We start from the raw sequence: 20,046 nt of genomic DNA, 5'->3' as shown, positions 1-20,046 counted from the left end.
CTGCAGCACCTTCAAAGGGCTTAGAAATCCCCACCTGAGCCACGCTGTGGTCCTTGTCATGCAGGTGGAAGAACAGGGGCATCAGGATCCTCTGCACATCCTTCTGCATATGTTCTTTGTGGGTGCTGCCTGCAACCTCCATCGCATCTGTGCAGAGGAGGATGGAGCACTTTCGCACGTAGCTGGACTCCTAGGAGGAGAGAAGGAAGAGGGGAGGACCTCCGTCCTGGCTCCTCCAAGCCGACGGTGAGGGGACAAATGCTTGTGGCTCTCCCTTTGCAGTGAGGAGAAGGACTCACGGGCCAGTGGGCATGCGCGCAGAGGGACGCACCACCCCAGACCGGCACGCATGCCCCCCCCGGCATGCTAACCATGCCTCCGCTCTCCCGACGCCTTACGTTTTCAAAGAGGGGCGGAAGCATCCTGACCAGCTGCAGAGCAACGGGGACAGCCAGGTGGAGCACGTTGCTGAGGGCAGTCAAGGCTGCTGTCCTAACGTCGCAGTCGCTGTCCTGCAGTAGCTGCACGACCTCTGGCAGCAGGTCTTGCAGCGTTCCCACCTACGAGAAACATACCCTTTTGTCATGCGATGCAATCGAGGAGCACACCGCTAAAGCCACGCTGCGTGTCGAGGTTGCAGGGCCGGTCAGGCGGAGATCTCTCCATGTGCGGCTCAGCCCAGGGCCGGGCCTGAAGTGGTCACGGGCCACTGAACGGGGCAGCGGGGGGAGCAGGCAGTGGTCCCGCCGCTCCCGATTCCTGGCAAAGCCCGAGCAAGCCGCTGCACGCTCCGCACCTGCAGCCCAGACCCAGGCGGACACCCACACTGTGCCCAGCTGCCCCTGCCCACCTGGTCCTGTCTCCTGGACAGCGTGACCAGGATTCTGACTACCAGCCTGCGCAGCACCACGTTCTTGCTCTTCATGTGGGACTCCAGGATGTCCAGGAACTGGCCGTGGACGTGCTCACAATCGGTGTAATCCAGGAGCTGAAACGCAATTGGCAGCAGAGTGAGAGCCCAGCACAGGCAGCAGAGCTCCCGGACGGCTCGGGGCAAGGCACCGGGGCCGGTCACAGCCCAGGCGGGAGGCAGCAGGGTCCACAGAGGGCCCTCGCCGCCTCCCCTCAGCCCTCTGTCCACGCAGGCAGCCCGGCTTGCCCCCGCCTGCCCTCAGAGAGGCAGCGCGTGCCAGCAGGCCCACCTCCACGAAGACCGTCATGGCGCCAACGTCCTGCACGGCCTGACACTGCAAGAGGCTGTTGACCGCCTGCTCAGACACAGTGATGCAGCAGGCCGGTTCTTCACGCTGCAGCACCCTGGCCGGGGGAAGAAGGCGTTGGCAGCACCGAGCTGGGCAGGCAACCTCTCTGGGACCGCGCTGCCAGCTGGGGGGCAGCTTGTGTGCCCGGCCTTGGCTGCTCGCGCTCCACCACCCACCAGGACGGGGATCGTACAGGCGGCCCTTCACCGCCAGGGGAGAAACGCCCGGGCAGGCAAGGACGGCTGAGCAGGCTCTCACCTAGCCAGCACGGCGACACCGCTGTGGTAGGTCTCGGCGCTCGTGAGCATGTCCCAGGCACCCTGCCTCCCAATGTCTTCGACCAGGGAGGCACCGCCCAGGCACTGGAAGAGAGCTTGCATGGCGCTCACTGCGTTCCTGCAGGCAGAGCAAAGCGTGGTCACACGTGGAGCCCCAGTCCCGGCTTCGGCTCCGGGCCCGGGGAGAGCCCAGGGACGGGGATGGGGCACCCGAGGAGTGCCGGAGCACCTGAGCAATGAAGGATGGTTGGGTGTCCTGCTCTCACGGCAAGAGCGGCAGCAGCCCATCTGTGGGCTGTGCAGGCTGTGTGAGATCTGGAAGAGCACTTCCATGAAGAGCCGGCTAAGAAGCAAATGCACGGACCGTCGGCTGGAGGGCTCCAGGAAGATCTCGTGCATGGCACGGGCCACCTGCAGAAACAGCCCAGCACGGCTCTCACTGGAGTCGTGTCCCTGCGGCACAGCCTGCTCTGGCCAGCAGCCACCCTGCCCCGGGCTTCCCCGCTGCCGAGCCAGCTGGAGGCGGCGGGCGGGGAGGGGGGCCGCCGAGGGCAGCAGGGCCAGGGCAGGCGGCCTGCCTGCACGCCGTGGGGCCGAGCGGCACGCGCTGCCCTGCCCGGCTGTGGCCCGAGGGCCCTGGGCCAGGTGCCCCGGGGAGGGCCGGCTTTGGGGGCGGATGGAGAGGGCCAGAGGGGCTGGAGAGGGGCGTGCAGCCCCGGGCAGGATGGAGCAAGCCTTGTCCAGACACTCACGGCCAGGAAACATCGGCAGCTGTAGATTTTCTTGCTGCTGCACTGGATGGTGTATTGTTGATTGACCTGCAGCAGCGCCCACAGCACCGCGTTCCCGAGGCTGCGCTCACAGGCCAGCATGTTCCACATGGCCCGGGCAGTCCTGCAGAGCCAGAGCACACTGTCAGCGGGGCCACCTCGGCCACCACCTCTTCTGCTTGCTCAGGCCCCGGAGGTCCCGAGCTGCCCCCGAGGCTGTCGCGCCACGTACCCGTCACAGTGCGGGGAAACCTTCAGCAGGCCAGTGACCACCTCCTGAGGGCTGAAGGTGGCCACTCGGAGAAGGGTCCTCCTCAGGATGTCCTGGAGTGGCTCCTGGCTGATGCAGGCCAGCTGCCTGTGCATGGCCTCCACGAGCTCCTCCACCTGTCGGAGGCAGTGGGCTGGAGCGGGCTGGAGCACAGCCATGGCCCCACTGCCACCAAGAACTGCTTCCCTCGCGCCGCCCTTCGCTGGCCTCAAAGCCTGCCCGTTGGGCGCTCCGAGCCCTGGCCTCGGGGCGGGGGGAACGGCCCCTGCAGGGCACGCGCACAGGGCAAGCCGGCTGCACGCTGCCTACCTTGGTCAGCCGCAGGTCGAAGCCTTTCAAGACGTGCTCCACAATCTTGGCAACCAGCTGGGTGTCAGAGACCCTTGGGTCTGCCATGTTTGTCAAGACGGCGAGGAGGAAGTCGCTCCTCTCGGGTGGGAGGAAGGCTCTGCCAAATGTCTGAGGGAGAGAGGGAGGGAAAAGGTGTCACACTGAGTGCCCTGGTGGCGGGCACTGCTGGCTCTGCCGGCAAGCAGAGCTCGCCGGTGGCCAGGACGGCCGGAGCTGCGGCGGTGATGCTGGGCTAAAGCTTTGGACTACTCCAAAGCGGTGGCTCCCCACAGCCCGAGGGGTGGGAGGCTGTGCCATCGCCCGCCGTGGCTGATGCACTGGTTCGTCTCAGCCTCCTGCCAGCGCCATGGCCAAGACCCCCAGGAAGGGAGGAGTTTGTTACCATCCCGCTGTCAATGGCTTCCTTGGGCCAGAAGGTGCTGATGCCTTCCCGATCCCGTTCTACGGCCGGGTCCACGAGTGCTGCGTGGTAGGCTGGGCAGGAGGGAAAAGACAGCGTGAGCGGCAGGAAGAAGGCAGAGCTGGGGCAGCAGGTGAGGGCATGAAGGAGAGCTCTGTGCCTGGCTCTCTGTTCTGTGGGGAGCTGGAGAAGTGGCAGGGTGGCAGGCAAGGAGGGGAAACCGCCTCTTAGGCTGCGTAAGGGCAGGAGCGTGGGGACTGGCTTTCTGCTCGGGGGCAGGAGGAGAGAAGGCCGGGCACGCTGCTGCCACAGGCTCTCCAGCCCAAGGGTTCTCGGGACAGGCCGCAGGCTGCCGCTCCGAGGCGGGCTGCCTGGGCCCGGGGCTTGGTGCGGCACGGCTGCTGCCCTGCTCCAGCCTGGGAGGAGTTTGCTGCCCCTTCCTCTAGCAGAGGAGGGGGGGCCGAGGTGGCGCGGCGCCATGCCCGGGCCCCTGTGGCTGGAAGGCCCCAGCCCGCCCCAGCTTCTCTTACCATGTCGCAGCAGAATGAACCTGTGGAAGAGGCACAGGGCCTGCCCAGCCCCCCAGCTGATCTCCTGGTCCTCCTCGGCATAGCACAGGGTGAGCAGCCCTAGCGCCTGCCCCAGGAATGGCAGAGGCTTCTTCAGGTAGAAGAAGGGGCTGATGCCTTTGCAGGCCAAGTTGTGTGGCTCGTCCTGTGGCAGAGAGAACGGAGCAGTAGCCGGAGCTCTGGAGGGCTCTGCCCCGCGCTGCACCCCATGGAGACCCAGCCTGCGGCAGCCGCCTCGGGGCGAGCAGCGTGCTGGGCAGAAGCCCGGGGGAGGCAGGGAGGCAGGGAGAGAGGGAGGGCTGCCAGGGCTGGGCCTGCAAAATGCTCCCGTGCCCTGGGACGGAGCTGGCTGCCGAGAACAAAGGCACGGGAGGGAGCGGCTCCAGGAGAGAGGGTCCAAGATGCTGGCGCAGGGCCGAGCCTTCCCAATCCCGATCCCCTGCCCCACACCCAGGCTTCCCTCGCAGGGAGCCCAGCGCTACCGGCTACGCTGGGGCAGCAGGACGGGGCGAGGGGTGCCAAGAGGTCGCAGGCCCCCTACCTCCAGCATGGTTTCAGGTCTCAAGTGCTGGCTCAGGCTTACAATCCTCCCCACAGCCCTCCGGCGTCTGGTCACCTCCGGGGATGTCGTGAGGGACAGCAGGACCTGGGAAGGCAAAAGCCGATGGTCGACCTTGGGAAATGACGGCAGCTCCCAGAGCGGTGGCTCTGCCAAGCACCTGCTGGGTTTACGCAGCGTGCTGCCGAGGCTTGCCCTGCACGGGAGGAAGCCTGGACTGGGGTCCAGCCACCTCGCAACCTCGGGGACCATTGCCAACAGCTGGTGACCTGCGGCAGTCAGGGAGGTAGGCGGATGCCATCCCCCCAGCCACCTCTGCCCCTTCCCTCACGCTCCTCCAGAAACGGCCGCACGTCCCCTCTGTGGGAGGACAGGAACCTCCACGGGGACCTGCCCCAGGGAGGTGCCAGCACCTCTGCCTCCGCAGCTTCGGGGCTGGACTGCCCTTGCACCATGGCCACGTCCCAGCAGCTCTCTGCCCTGCTGCCTTCTGGGGAGGAGAGCGGGCACGGGGTGGGTGGCGAGGGCGGTGGCTCAGCAGTGCCAGCTGCCAGAGCAGGGGAGCGGGGAAAGGCACTCAGACTCCTTCCGCTGCTCCAGTTCCGGGCTGGGCTGTGCACGCTCCAGAAGGTCGCCCCTCTTTGGGGTAGGGCAAGGAAGAGACCCCGAGAGCCCCGCTCCTGGCAGATGCCTGACTCCTGGCAGATGCCTGACCTGCAAGATCATGTCCACTCTCTGGACGCTGGAACTCAGCGAAGCTTCATGCGTCACCACCTCCAGCATCCTGTCCAGTGTTTTCAAGATCTGTAAGGGGATAGAGCGGGTGGCCCACTTGCCCCGGCCCTTCTTCCTTGCAGGGAGCTGGCTTGCATTCCTTCCACCTGAGGCGGCCTGCAGCTGCCCTCTGCGCCTGGGAGCGGCCTCAGGCTCTCCCTGCTCTTCCTTCTTCACCTGTCATCTTCCCGCAGCCAAAGCCAGCTAGGAAAACGCGCGCAGGGACTGAGCGGCAGGCTTTCCGTAGCTCAGCCCGCGCTTACCTGAGCATCAAAAGAAGCACGTTGGCTGTCCCTCTGTGCTGGGTCAAGACAGCAGATGTCGTGGATGCAGGGGCGGAGCTGCTCGTACAGCAGGCCTTCAGGCACGTTGCTGCAAGGAGAGGGGTGTTGCTTGGATGCCAGGGCTTCCAGGTCAGGAGGGTGGCTGCAGGCGTCGGGGCTGGCAGTCGCCAGGGTGCTACCCGTAAGAGGTGGGGAAGGGATGCCTGGAGGCATCTGCTCCCTCCCCGGTGCTGCTGAGGCAGGGACAGAGGGCAGTCCTGGCCGGTGGAGCCCGAACCCCTTTCCACCTCCTGCCTCTCCCACCTGGGGAAAAGCCAAGAGGCGGCGGGGAGCCCCTGAGCAGCCCCCGCCCTCCCCCCTGGCCCAGCCATGGGCCAAGCGTGAGGGAGAGCAGAGGCCCAACGGCAGAGGTGCCAGGGTCCTGCCAGGATGGGAGACGCCTGCTGCCATCAGGCCCGCGCCGTGGGGGGCTCCGGCCTGGCCAGGGTCTGGGGCAGGTACCTCATTGCTGCGATGGCAAGCATGGCTTGCTGCCACATCACGGCATCCATGCTGCGAGGGGACTCCTTTTTCCATAGGACCTGGAGAGGGAGAGCACGGGCAGGATGGGGCAGGGAAGCTGCCAGTTGCCGGCACCAGTCTGCAGGGCGGGCAGGGCCCCGCCGCCCCCAGGCCGGCACTGGCCCCAGAGCAGCCCCTTGCCCGGCACTGGCCCCGTGGCAGGCAGGGCTGTGCCCAGGGAGGCCCGTCTCGCCCTCCCCTGTGCCCAGGGGCCCGAGTGCTCTCCTTCCCGCTGGGCCGGCGCTCGGCCAGCATTGCCCCCCTCCCTCGGCCCCACTGGGTGCCCTCACCTCCATTTTCTCCACCAGCTCACACGCCGATGTGAAGTCGGGCTGGTACCTGCCTCGCAGCCAGGCTGTGCAGAGCGTGCGGATGGAGGCCAGGAACCTCAGCTTGGAGGCCTCATCCTGACAGCCAGGGAGTAGAGAGACAGAGAGACAGAGAGGGAGGGTGAGGGGCAGAGCAGGGCCAGCAGGAGCGGGGCCTCGAGGGGTGCAGCCATGGTGCAGGGGGCCGGGGGGGCAGCAGCCCTGCACAGGCAGCAGTCCCCCTAGGGCCCGCGCACAGGCAGCAGGCACGGCAGCACGCGGCCGGCAGCCGCGGGCAGAGCCTGCCTGGCAAAGGCTGCAGTTACCCTTTGGGTGCCGTCGAGGAAGGCCAAGATGTAGTCGTGGGCTTCCTCGTCCTTGCCCTCCAGCCAGTAGCTGGAGGCAGAAGCAGCTCCACCTGTTGAAGACCAAGGGTGGGGAGAGATGTAGGCAGCAGGGCAGGGAGAGGGAAGAGAGGGGCCCTCTCTCCAGCCCTGTGCTCGCTGCCCTGCCCCCAGCAAGCCCTGGCCCAGGGTGCTGATGCCCCGTCTCCCCCGGGGTGGTGCTGGCAGCAGGGCGGGAGAGGTCCCAGCTCGGCGGTACGGCTGCCTCCTGCCAGCCCAGCGGCCTCTCCCTGCCCTGCTCTCTGCCCCGAGGCTGGAGGTGGTCCCCTGGCATCCTCTCGCTACCCACTCATGGCGGGGGTGCTGGGGCTCTTCTCCTCCTCCGCTTGGACGACGACGACGGGGCTGGCGCGGTCCCAGTCCTCACTCTGCAGCTGGCGTTGCCTGGGGCTTTCTGACCGCTGATGGTCCTCGGTGGCCACCCCGGCCCTTTCATCCTCTGCCGCCTCTGGTGCAGGGCTGCTCTGAGGGCAACCGCTCGCCGTCCTGCGGGACAGAGGACAGAGGTGAGGGTGGGGAGGGGGCTGCCCACGGCAAGCGGCCCCAGCCTGGTGCGGCCTGGCCAGAGGAGGGAGGAGGTGGCTGGCAGGGACAGGGGGAACTCCTGCAGGATGCCGTTTTCCAGCGGGCAGTCCCCCCTCGCCCACCCGGCCCTGGCGGCGGCTCTCCTGCCCCCAGCCCCTCTGCAAGGGCCGCCGGGCCCAGACGCCCTGGGGTCCCTGTGGCCCTGGCCCGGCCCAGCCCCGCGCTCTTACCCGCTGTGGACGGTGGAGCTTTGGGGAGACACCCTGGCCCCGTGGAGCTGCTCTGTCAGGTATAGTCGCAGGAAAATACGCGTTCTGCGCACACGCTTTCCTGCAGGTGCCGGATCGCTCATGTCTGCTTCTCACGAGAGTCCGGGGCACTGTGGGGCTGCCGTGCACGTGCTGCTGGACATCACCAGCTGTCACATGGGTAGGTGACTAAGGGCCCATTGTGACCCGCCACCCCAGCCGGGAGGGGCAGCCCGTCCTGTCCCCCACTGTGACCCGGGCTCTCCCGGGGGAGTCAGCCTGCCGCCGGCTCTGGCTGCAGCCTGTGGTCCCTCTGCGCGCGTCCCCTGCCACAGGCGGGACTCCCCAGCCCCTTTGGCTGGAAGCCTGAACCCTGGCTGTGCCGTCATAGAATCACAGAATCGTTTGGCTTGGAAAAGACCCTAGAGATCATCGAGTCCAAGCATTATCCCAGCACTGCCAAGTTACCACTAAACCATGTCCCTCATCACTGCATCTACTCGTCTTTTAAATACCTCCAGGGATGGCAACGCCACCACTTCCCTGGGCAGCTGGTTCCAACGCTTGACAACCTTTTCTGTGAAGAACTTGTTCCTAACAGCCTATCTAAACCTCCCCTGCACAGCTTGAGGCCATTTCCTCTTGTCTTATCACTTCCTAAGCGGGAGAAGAGACCGACCCCCCCTGGCTACCCCCTCCTTTCAGGGAGCTGTAGAGAGCGAGAAGGTCTCCCCTCAGCCTCCTTTCCTCCAGGCTGAACAACCCCTGCTCCCTCAGCCGCTCCTTGCAAGACTTATGCTCCAGAGCCCGCACCAGCTTCCTTGCCCTTCTCTGGACATGCTCCAGCACCTCAGTGTCTCTCTCGTAGTGGGTGTTGACAACGGAGCAATGCACTTCACTCCCAAGGGAAAAGCAGCAAAATGCTTATTGTTCTAAAAAAGCCATTTAATGAAGTTTGGTAGTCAACGCCACAGTGCAATAACAAGACTCGATGGCAAGGCACACTGGGTTCTTTACTGTCTCGAGGGGGGATCAGAGAGAACTGTCAAGGAGACCCTCCCATTGAGTCAAGGTGCAGAGAGGACCCCCTGGCTTTCTAAACTCCTTCTCAGAGGGGAGTCTAGGTGCGGCTGGATCCAATCCCAGTCCCGGGCTTGGTCAACAGTTTATGCCTAAGGGATTGTATACACAGTCTTTCCCTCTTTGCCACCTGAAAAGTGGGTCACCTTCTCGTAGAAGGAGATCTGGTTTGTCAAGCAGGACCTGCCTTTTGTGAACCCACGCTGACTGGGCCTGACCGCCTGGTTGTCCTGCATGTGCCGTATGATGGCACGCAAGGTGGTCTGCTCCATAACCATATGATGGACTCTTCAACTCTAACCCTAACCCTAACCCTAACCCATATGATGGACTGTTCAAAGCTACACTAAGAGCAAAGGGTGGTGGGACATCACCTTAAAACGTTGGGCTACTGTTGGGGGATACGGTGGGTCCGTAGGCCCTTTGACAGAAGAGACAGAGATTGCAGTGTACGCATAAGAAGGCCACGAGTTGCGTCATATAAGGACAATGTAACAAAAAGGAGAAAGAAGAAGATGGCTTGAGAGAACAAGGAGAGTTAGGCTGTGAGAAAGCCAGATTTTGAGCAATGTGAAGAGGAGTTCAACAACCAATCGTATTGTAGCTACGAGCACGTGTGCTCTGTAACCTAAGCAATTGAATGCGTAGAAAGAACGCGTGAACGGAGCGTGAACCAAAGATTAGATATATAAGAAAGCCAAGTTTGTAATAAAGAGAGAGCTTAACTTAACTCTTCAAGGAGAGTCTTGTCATCTGTCCATCCCGACTGAAACGACAATTGGTGATACTGAGGAAGAAGACAACTGGAAATAGTCGTGGGGACGGAGCCCAGTGAAGCTGAAGACAGCGGGCAGAGCTGTTGACGGATCCAGATCATATTTAAGAAGACACCTGTAGCAGGTGAGCCACTGGGGACATGGGAGAGAAGTTAACTAAGGAAGAGCAGACTCTACCCTCCACATGGACGCTGCTGTTGAAGCGGCAGGGTGTCATCCTCCCTGAAGAGACTTTGCGAAAAATGCTATTGTGGGGAAAGGAACAGGGAGTAGAAGTAACGTTGGTTACGGCATTTAGTGTAACGCAATGGACGAACCTAGGGCAGACATTATTTGAGGAAACTACGCGTGGCTCAAAAACGGTTATTGAACTGTTAACAACGTGGCGACTTTTGTTAGAGACATTAAAGAACTTTAAGGAGCAGAAAGATTTAGCGGAAGGAAGTGAACAGCCGTCCGCAGCCCCTGAGCCCTTGGCCTTCAAACCTCCCGTTGATGATATGAAGGGGCGGGAGATCGCCGTTAAAGAAAATAAGGGACTGCTCCCGATGAACACAAAAGATAAACAATATAAGTACGTGTTGCCTCGTGACCAAATAGCAGCTGTAAAAGAGACTCAAAGAGGGATGGGTGTTATCCACCCTGAAGGAGTGGTGCGTCCCTCCGCACCCCCCGCTCCAGCCTTGGGGGAAACAGAGGCATGGCCTTCTCCTCCTATTTCTACTAACCCCATCTGGAGTCTGGGTTTTCCATCCTTGCCACCTGAGTCAGACGATGAGGAGGGCAGTCATATAACGGGTGAGGAAGGGATTGAAGTGGTGGACTCTGGGGAGCCACCCCCATCGTACACAAGGTGCCCCTGGACGCTTGGGGGCCGATTGGCAAAGGTTTAAGTGCCTTCCTAATAGGAAGATCTAGTACCACCTTACAAGGCCTCATGGTACATGTTGGCGTGATGGGTGCTGATTACACAGGACAAATATGTGCCATGATATCGACAGCTACACCACCTGTGACTATTGGGAAAGGAACTCGACTTGCTCAGTTAGTCCCATTTTGAAGTTGTGTTCCACAAACGGACAACGTTACACGTGGTAATGGTGGTTTTGGTCCTACGGGAAAGCCACAAGTCTATTGGGTGCAGACGGTATCTGATCAACGCCCACAAATGCATTGTGTTCTTGAACTTAGTGACGCCACTCCCAAGAAGGTCTGACTGGCTGGATTATTAGACACTGGAGCAGATGTGACGATCGTTTCTTTAAGGGAGTGGCCTGCTGCTTGGCCATTAACCTCCAACGCCTTGGGAGAGGCAGGTCTCGGAGGGGTTGCCAATAGTTCTATGTCCACTAACCCTATTGTGATTGTAAACTCAGAAGGGCAAAGGGCTACAGTGCGGCCATATGTGACCTCAACTCCTTTAAACCTATGGGGAAGGGACCGCTTAGGCCAATGGGGAGTTCGCATCACTACGGATTTTTAGTCGGGGCCACGGTATTGCAGGGCGTTTCTCGGCCCACTTTAGCTCTAAAATGGCTAACAGAAAAACCAGTGTGGGTTGATCAGCGGCCCCTTAGCCAAGAGAAATTAATGGCCCTGCAGTCTCTAGTAACAGAACAACTTGTTGCAGGACACATAGAAGCCTCACATGCTCCTTGGAATACCCCGGTATTTGTTATCAAAAAGAAATCGGGGAAATAGAGGTTGTTGCATGATTTGAGAAAGATTAATGATGTCATGGCAACGATGAGAGCACTACAACCGAGATTACCTTCGCCTACTAGGATACCTATGGGGTGGGAAATTGTTGTAATGGATTGAAAAGATTGGGTTTCTACCATCCCTCTGGCAGAACAAGACAAAGAAAAATTTGCATTTACTGTTCCGCCTGTGAAGAACATGGAGCCTACCAAAAGGCATCAGTGGAAAGTGTTGCCACAAAGTATAAAAAACTTGCCTACAATTTGTCAATGGTTTGTAGCAAAAGCGTTGAGTCCAATAGGTGCTCTGTTCCCATCTGATTACTGTTACCATTACACGGATGATATTCTGCTAGCGGCTGCAACACCGCAACAGTTAGAAAAAATGGAAGCGAAAACACGGGAATCCTTGTGTGAATATGGCTTAACGATCGCCCCAGAAAAGGTACAAAGGCAACAACCGTGGTTATAGCTGGGAATGAAAGTATTAGCTCAGACAGTCATGCCACAACCTATCCAACTACAAATAGAAGTAAAAACATTGAATGATGTACAAAAATTAGCAGGAGTGATTAATTGGGTTTGGCCCTACGTTGGTATTCCACCTTCCAAATTACAACCTCTCTTTGAGCTATTAAAAGGTGACACTAATATTTTAGCCCCACAAATGTTAACTGAGGAAGCGAAAAAAAGTGGTGGCTGAAATAGAACAAGCTATTAGTAGTAAACACGTATGGAGACTTGACTTAACGGTCTCGGTGCAGGCCTTTGTGTTAGTAGATCAATTAGTGCCATTTGCTATGATTGCTCAATGGCGTGAACAACGGGATGATCCCTTACATGTTTCAGAATGGATTTTTTTGCCTAACAAGACGAAGAAAACAGCCCCTGGTCTATTTGAGCTAATAGCACAAGTTATTACAAAAATTAGAACTCGGTGTTCAGCACTGATGGGAAGAGGCCCTGAACAGATTGTAGTCCCTGTACAGAGTGATTATTTTGAACGGTGCTTAGCTAACAGCACTGCCCTACGAGCAGCCATGGCCAATTGTACAAGGCAGGTGAGCTACCATTTACCTTCACAGCCACTGATCAAATTGGGCACCCAAATGGCCTTTGCACAGAAAAATCTCAGTCGCAGAAACCCAGTGGAGGGCCCCACGGTGTTCACAGATGGATCAGGAAAAACTGGAAAAGCTGCCATTGTCTGGAGACAAGGAACACAATGGCAACATAAGATCGAACATCAAGAAGGTTCGCCCCAAGTCGTAGAATTACGGGCCATGACCATGGTGTTTCAGAACTTCCTCAGCCCTGTCAACATTGTGACAGATTTGGCTTACGTGCCTGGACTGGCACAACGTTTAGATAAGGCTGGTTTAGGTGATGTAACCAATGAAGTGCTGTTTGGCGTATTGAAACTGTTATGGATAACAATACAAAAGCGACAGCAAGAATATTACGTGACGCATATTAAAAGTCATACCCAGTTGCCAGGATTTATTGTAGAAGGCAATGCACAAGCTGATGCTTTAGTGCCTGCAGCGGCCCTGGGACCTGTGCCCAACGTTAAACAGCAAGCGATAGCATCGCCTAGTTTTTATCATCAGGGATATCGTGCTTTAAAACATCAGTTTAATCTTAGTAAGGCTGAGGCTCGCAATATTATTGCAGCCTGCCCCAATTGTCAAGATCAACACGTACCTATATATTACGGCACCAGTCCACGAGGATTACGTGCTTTACAGCTTTGGCAAACTGGTGTCACACATATTACCGAATTCGGCCGTTTGAGGTATATACATGTATCAATCGATAGCTTTTCTTCCACCCTCGTTGCCACTGCTCACACTGCAGAATCAGCTCGGGACGCCCTACGCCATTGGCAGCGTGCATTTTCTGTTTTAGGTGTCCCACAACAGATCAAAACTGATAATGGTCCTGCTTAGGTATCGCAAAAAGTAGCTTTTTTTTACAACTCCGGGGCGTGACACATGTCACAGGCATGCCCCACTCACCCACGGGTCAGAGTATTGTTGAGCGTGCACACGGTACCCTGAAACGCCTTTTACAAAAACAAAAAGGGGGAATGCTAGGGGAAACCCCTGAAGCACGATTAGCTAAAGCTGTATATGTCTTGAATTTTTTGCAGCTTGCTGATGATAGTCCTGCTGCGATGCCACCCCTCCTTCGGCACTTTAGTTCTCTTGTGACCCAGGAACGGGTGGGTCCTGGAGCAAAAGTGCTGATGCGAGACCTCAAGACAGGACAGTGGTTGGGCCCGCATGACTTAATCACGTGGGGAAGGGGTTATGCTTGTGTTTCCACAGATCATGGACCACGGTGGGTGCCCGCAAGATACGTCCGCCCCTATTTGAAGATAACCGGGGCGGGGGAACAAAGCCAACGGGCATGATGAGTCCGGCTATCTTGCTCACCATCTGCCTTAACATATTTACTGCGCTCTCCTCAAGGGTTTGGATTCCACCCCAACCCAAGAATAATGTATGGGTGTCGTGGTTTAGCCTCAGACGGCAACAAAGAACCACGTGCCGCTCGCTCGTGCCTTCCTAATACAGGAAGAATCGTAAGAAAAGGCAAGACTCTTGGGTTGAGACAAAGGCAGTTTAACAGAACAGCAAAGGGAACAGGCAAACAACAACAACAACAACACGGATAGGGGAATATACAAACGCGATTACGGAACCGCCGCTCCCCGGCCGCTCGCCGCTCGCCGGCCGGACCCGGGCCGTCCCAGCCCGCTTTTAAGTAGCAACTTCCTGCCCCCTCCCCCGGCAGCTCAGGGTGGGCGTGGCTCACATGGCATGGAATACCAGGAAAAGTTAACCCTATCCCCACCGGAACCAGGATATTATCCACCCCTTATTCCATACCATCTATGCCATGCCCAGCAGGTTCCAATGAATTGCCACCACTTTCCCCTGTTATATATATATATACACACACATATAATGCCCTTAGTTTATGGGTCATCCTCCAAAGTGTCCGTTGAGTTCTTTTAATCCACGGCTTTGGGCTCCATCTGTTAGAACAGTCTCTCAGGGCAGGTGAGATGCTGGGTGGTGCTGGTCTGTTGCATGCTGTATTTTTTTTCGGAGCTTGTGACTGGTGCACCTGGTGTGGCTCATGCACGCAGTCCGTGGGCTGAAGATGTAGATCTTGAGGAAACTGCTGGGCGCCGGCTGCTGAGATCAGTTCTTATCCCATCATCCCTGTGCCTTACTTGTAGTACAACTGATAGCAATTATAGCAATGAGGACATACAGTGACAGTGTTACTTAGCAATTAACAGCACACAATCTGATTCATTGGCTATTCTCGCCCAAAATCAGATCTCCATGAGGTACACATCGGACTTCCCCATCCTTCCGCATCACCCACCAAGTGCACCCAGGTCCTTGGGCAAAAGCAATCCCACGGATGGGTTTGCCTTTGCCTGAGGCAGGACTAACCCAGACTGTCTTCCCTAGCATATTCTTCATGTGCACTACGGGGATTTTATCCCCTTCTACAGTACGTGGAAATTTTGATTGGGCAGGGCCAGCCCGTTGTTAGATCCCCTGGTGTTAACTAGCCAGGTAGCTTTTGCTAAATGCGTATCCCAGTGTTTGAAAGTCCCACCACCCATTGCTCTCAGTGTAGTTTTTAACAGTCCATTGTATCGTTCTATCTTCCCAGAGGCTGGGGCGTGATAGGGGATGTGATACACCCACTCGATACCATGCTCTTTGGCCCAGGTGTCTATGAGGCTGTTTCGGAAATGAGTCCCATTGTCCGACTCAATTCTCTCTGGGGTACCATGTCGCCACAGGACTTGCTTTTCAAGGCCCAGGATAGTGTTCCGGGCAGTGGCATGGGGCACAGGGTATGTTTCCAGCCATCCAGTGGTTGCTTCCACCATTGTGAGCACATAGCGCTTGCCTTGACGGGTTTGTGGCAGTGTGATATAATCAATCTGCCAGGCCTCCCCATATTTGTATTTCAGCCATCGCCCTCCATACCAAAGAGGCTTCAAACACTTGGCTTGTTTGATCGCAGCGCATGTCTCACATTCATGGATGACCTGTGCAATAGTGTCCATGGTCAAGTCCACCCCTCGGTCACGAGCCCATCTATATGTCGCATCTCTCCCTTGATGGCCTGAGGAGTCATGGGCCCACCGAGCTATGAATAGTTCACCCTTATGTTGCCAGTCCAGATCCACCTGAGCCAATTCAATCCTAGCGGCCCGATCCACCTGCTGGTTGTTCTGATGTTCCTCCGTGGCCCGATTCTTCGGTACGTGGGCATCTACATGGCGTACTTTCACAACCAGATTCTCTATCCGGGCAGCAATATCTTGCCATAGGTCAGCAGCCCAGATGGGTTTGCCTCTGCGCTGCCAGTTGCCCTGCTTCCACTGCTGTAACCACCCCCACAGAGCATTTGCCACCATCCATGAGTCAGTGTAGAGATAAAGTACTGGCCATTTTTCTCGCTCAGCAATGTCCAAAGCCAGCTGAATAGCCTTCACCTCTGCAAACTGGCTCGATTCACCCTGTCCCTCACTGGCTTCTGCAACCCGTCATGTAGGACTCCACACAGCAGCCTTCCACTTTCGATGCTTTCCCACAATACGGCAGGACCCATCAGTGAACAGGGCATATTTCTTCTCATTTTCTGGCAGTTTATTATATGGTGGGGCCTCTTCTGCACGCGTCACCTCCTCCTCTGGTGACATTCCGAAATCCTTGCCTTCTGGCCAGTCCATGATCACTTCCAGAATTCCCGGGCGACTGGGGTTTCCCATTCGAGTTCGCTGCGTGATCAGTGCAATCCACTTACTCCATGTAGCATCGGTTGCATGATGTGTGGTGGGGACCCTTTCTTTGAACATCCAACCCAGCACCGGCAGTCGAGGTGCTAAGAGGAGCTGTGCTTCTGTACCAACCACTTCCGAAGCAGCTCGAACCCCTTCATATGCTGCCAATATCTCTTTTTCTGTTGGAGTGTAGCGGGCTTCGGATCCTCTGTATCCACGACTCCAAAACCCTAGGGGTCGACCTCGAGTCTCCCCTGGTGCTTTCTGCCAGAGGCTCCAGGTAGGGCCGTTCTCCCCGGCTGCAGTGTAGAGCACATTTTTAACATCTTGTCCTGCCCGGACTGGCCCCAGGGCCACTGCATGGACTATTTCCTGTTTGATTTGTTCAAAAGCTTGTCGTTGCTCAGGACCCCATTTAAAATCATTCTTCTTCCGGGTTACTTGATACAGAGGGCTTACAATTTGACTGTAATCTGGGATATGCATTCTCCAAAAACCCACAATACCTAAGAAAGCCTGTGTTTCCTTTTTACTAGTTGGTGGAGACATAGCTGCTATTTTGTTGATCACATCCATTGGAATCTGACGGCGTCCATCTTGCCATTTTATTCCTAAAAACTGGATCTCCTGCGCAGGTCCCTTGACCTTACTTCGCTTTATAGCAAAACCAGCGTTCAGAAGGATTTGGACTATTTTACTCCCTTTCTCAAAAACTTCTTCTGCTGTGTTTCCCCATACAATGATGTCATCAATGTACTGCTGATGTTCTGGAGCTTCACCCTGTTCCAGTGCAGTCTGGATCAGTCCATGGCAAATGGTGGGGCTGTGTTTCCACCCCTGGGGCAGTCGATTCCAGGTGTATTGGATGCCCCTCCAAGTGAAAGCAAACTGTGGCCTGCACTCTGCTGCCAAAGGGATTGAGAAGAATGCATTCGCTATATCAGTCGTGGCATACCACTTGGCTGCCTTGGACTCCAGTTCGTACTGGAGTTCTAGCATGTCCGGCACAGCAGCACTCAGCGGTGGCGTGACTTCATTCAGACCACGATAGTCTACAGTTAGCCTCCACTCTCCATTAGATTTTCGCACCGGCCATATGGGACTGTTAAAGGGTGAGCGAGTCTTGCTGATCACTCCTTGAACCTCTAGTTGACGAATCAGCTCATGGATGGGAATCAGAGAGTCTCGGTTAGTGCGATACTGCCGCCGATGCACCGTTGTGGTAGCAATCGGCACCTGTTGTTCTTTGACCCTCAACAACCCCACAACAGAAGAATCCTCCGAGAGACCAGGCAAGGCAGACAACTGTTTAATTTCCTCTGTCTCCAAAGCAGCTATGCCAAAGGCCCAGCGGTACCCTTTTGGGTCCTTAAAATACCCTCTCCTGAGGTAATCTATACCAAGGATGCATGGAGCCTCTGGGCCAGTCACAATGGGATGCTTTTGCCACTCATTCCCAGTTAGGCTCACTTCTGCCTCCAGTACAGTCCACTCTTGGGATCCCCCTGTCACCCCAGAAATACAAATGGGTTCTGCCCCTCTATAGCTTGATGGTATTAAAGTACACTGCGCACCCGTGTCCACTAGAGCCTTATACTCCTGTGGGTCTGATGTGCCAGGCCATCGAATCCACACCGTCCAATAAACCCGGTTGTCCCTTTCCTCCACCTGGCCGGAGGCAGGGCCCCCCTAATACTGGTCATAGTATCCATTACTCACTTCTTGCATAAATGACTTGGAAGTTCCTTCAAGAGGATCAGAAGCAAGATCAGGCCTTCTGCTTTGTCTGGGGAACGGCCCACTGGAAACTGGGGCGGCACTTTTCCTGGAGGGATCCCCTTTTGTGGTTGTCCTTCCTTGCAACTCCTGTACCCGTGTCCGCAGGATCGAAGTAGGTTGTCCATCCCACTTCCTCATGTCCTCTCCGTGGTCCCGCAGGTAGAACCACAGGGTGCCTCGTGGTGTGTACCCTCTGTACTCTCTCTCTTGAGTGGGGAAATGCCTGCTTCTAATAGCTGAGATGCTGGCCCGTGCAGGTGGGGAGTAGGACATATTCTCTTCAAGTTGCTGGACCTTCCGCGACAGTTTCTCCACAGCTGAGACAAGGGGGGAAGAGAGACTTTCTTCATATCGCCGGAGCCGGCCAACTACCTCATCCACCGTTGGTCCCTCTTCACCTTTCCATTCCATTACTGCCAGGGAGTTGGCATATGACGATGGTGCGCTCCGTACAAACTTCCGCCACATGGGCCTTGTGCATCGCACCTCATCAGGGTCTGTGGGTAAGTCTGCATTGTCCAAGTCATAATAAATCATCTCCCGCACGGCTAATTCTCTCAGGTACTGGATACCTCTTTCCATGGTAGTCCACTTGCTTGGCTGACATACAACATCCTCGCTGAAGGGGTACCTCTCCCTCACGCCTAACAGGAGTTGTTTCCAGAGGCTGAGGGCTTGGGTCTTTTTCCCGATTGCCTTGTCAATGCCGCCTTCCCTAGACAGGGATCCCAGCTGCCTGGCCTCCCTACCCTCTAATTCCAGGCTACTGGCCCCATTATCCCAGCACCGGAGCAGCCAGGTGACAATGTGCTCGCCTGAAAGTTGGCTGAAATCTTTTCGCATATCCCGCAGCTCACTCAAGGATAGGGATCGAGTAATTATCTCTGGTTCTGCCTCTTCCTCCTGCTCTCGTGATGGCCCTGGTTCATCATCATCTCTTACTAAGCGAACTGATTTCTTTGTGTACTTCTTCTTTTGTATGGGGGCAACTGATACCGGCACGGGTTGATTCCCTGGTTCAGTGGCAGTGGCTGCTATGGGGGTTGGAGTAACTGCAGTGGCTACCACGGGGGTTGCAGTAGCCGCAGTGTCTGTCGCAAGGATTGCAGTAGCCGCAGGGGCCGCCGCAGGGGCTGCAGCAGCCGCAGGGGCCGCCGCAGGGGCTGCAGCAGGGGCTGCAGGTCTGGTTTCCATCTCTTCCCCTTGAGGGTGCTGCATAATTCTGAGCAGTGCCTGGTAGATACTGGCCAGGGCCCAGCACAGCGCGGTGAGTTGTGCCTCTCTAGAATAGCCACAGCATTTTCCCTTCAAATATTCTACCACTTTATCAGGGTCCTGTAATTGTTCAGGGGTAAAGTCCCAGACCATTGGAGGTGAGTAGTTCTCTAGGTACCTGCCCATGCTCTCCCACATGCCATGCCACCCCTGACTATCCAGCCTCGGAGCAGATCTCTGGGTGGTAGTCTTAAATAGTCGCTTAACCCTAAACAAGACCTGGAACGTATTCAGGAGACATAGCACTAGGAACACGCTAGTTTGAGTATCCCAAGGATATTCAAAATTCTCAAAAGCTGTCATACCTGACCCGAAGGAGAAAAGGGAGGCAAAAGGGCTGGGGAAATTATTAACAAATTCTGAGAGACGGTGTCCAATGTACGGACAGGACAGCAAAACCACATAAACACCCCAAAATAGCCGTCTGAACAGTGATGTTATCATATCATAAACAGATATCGCACAGGACAGCAGAATGATAATCCTCATCCCTTTTCCAGACATGGTAAACAGCATCGCAGGGAGTACATAAGCCATATAGGAATTTATGTAACACAGCCATGAGAACAAACCAAGCAACATGATGACCAGTGACTACTTACCTAATAAGATAAATGCATACAAAAAAAACCAAAACCGTTTTTTGCACGTTCTAGTTGGATTCTGTCGTTATCTCAACCCTTCGAGCCCCATGTTGGGCGCCAAAAAGGACTGTCGTGGTTTAGCCTCAGATGGCAACAAAGAACCACGTGCCGCTCGCTCGTGCCTTCCTAATACAGGAAGAATCGTAAGAAAAGGCAAGACTCTTGGGTTGAGACAAAGGCAGTTTAACAGAACAGCAAAGGGAACAGGCAAACAACAACAACAACACCACGGATAGGGGAATATACAAACGCGATTACGGAACCGCCGCTCCCCCGCCGCTCGCCGCTCGCCGGCCGGACCCGGGCCGCCCCAGCCCGCTTTTAAGCAGCAACTTCCTGCCCCCTACCCCGGCAGCTCAGGGTGGGCGTGGCTCACATGGCATGGAATACCAGGAAAAGTTAACCC

This window comes from Rissa tridactyla, chromosome Z (genome assembly GCF_028500815.1).
Source record: "Rissa tridactyla isolate bRisTri1 chromosome Z, bRisTri1.patW.cur.20221130, whole genome shotgun sequence".
Taxonomy (NCBI): Eukaryota; Metazoa; Chordata; class Aves; order Charadriiformes; family Laridae; genus Rissa; species Rissa tridactyla.
This window is presented reverse-complemented; position numbering follows the sequence as displayed.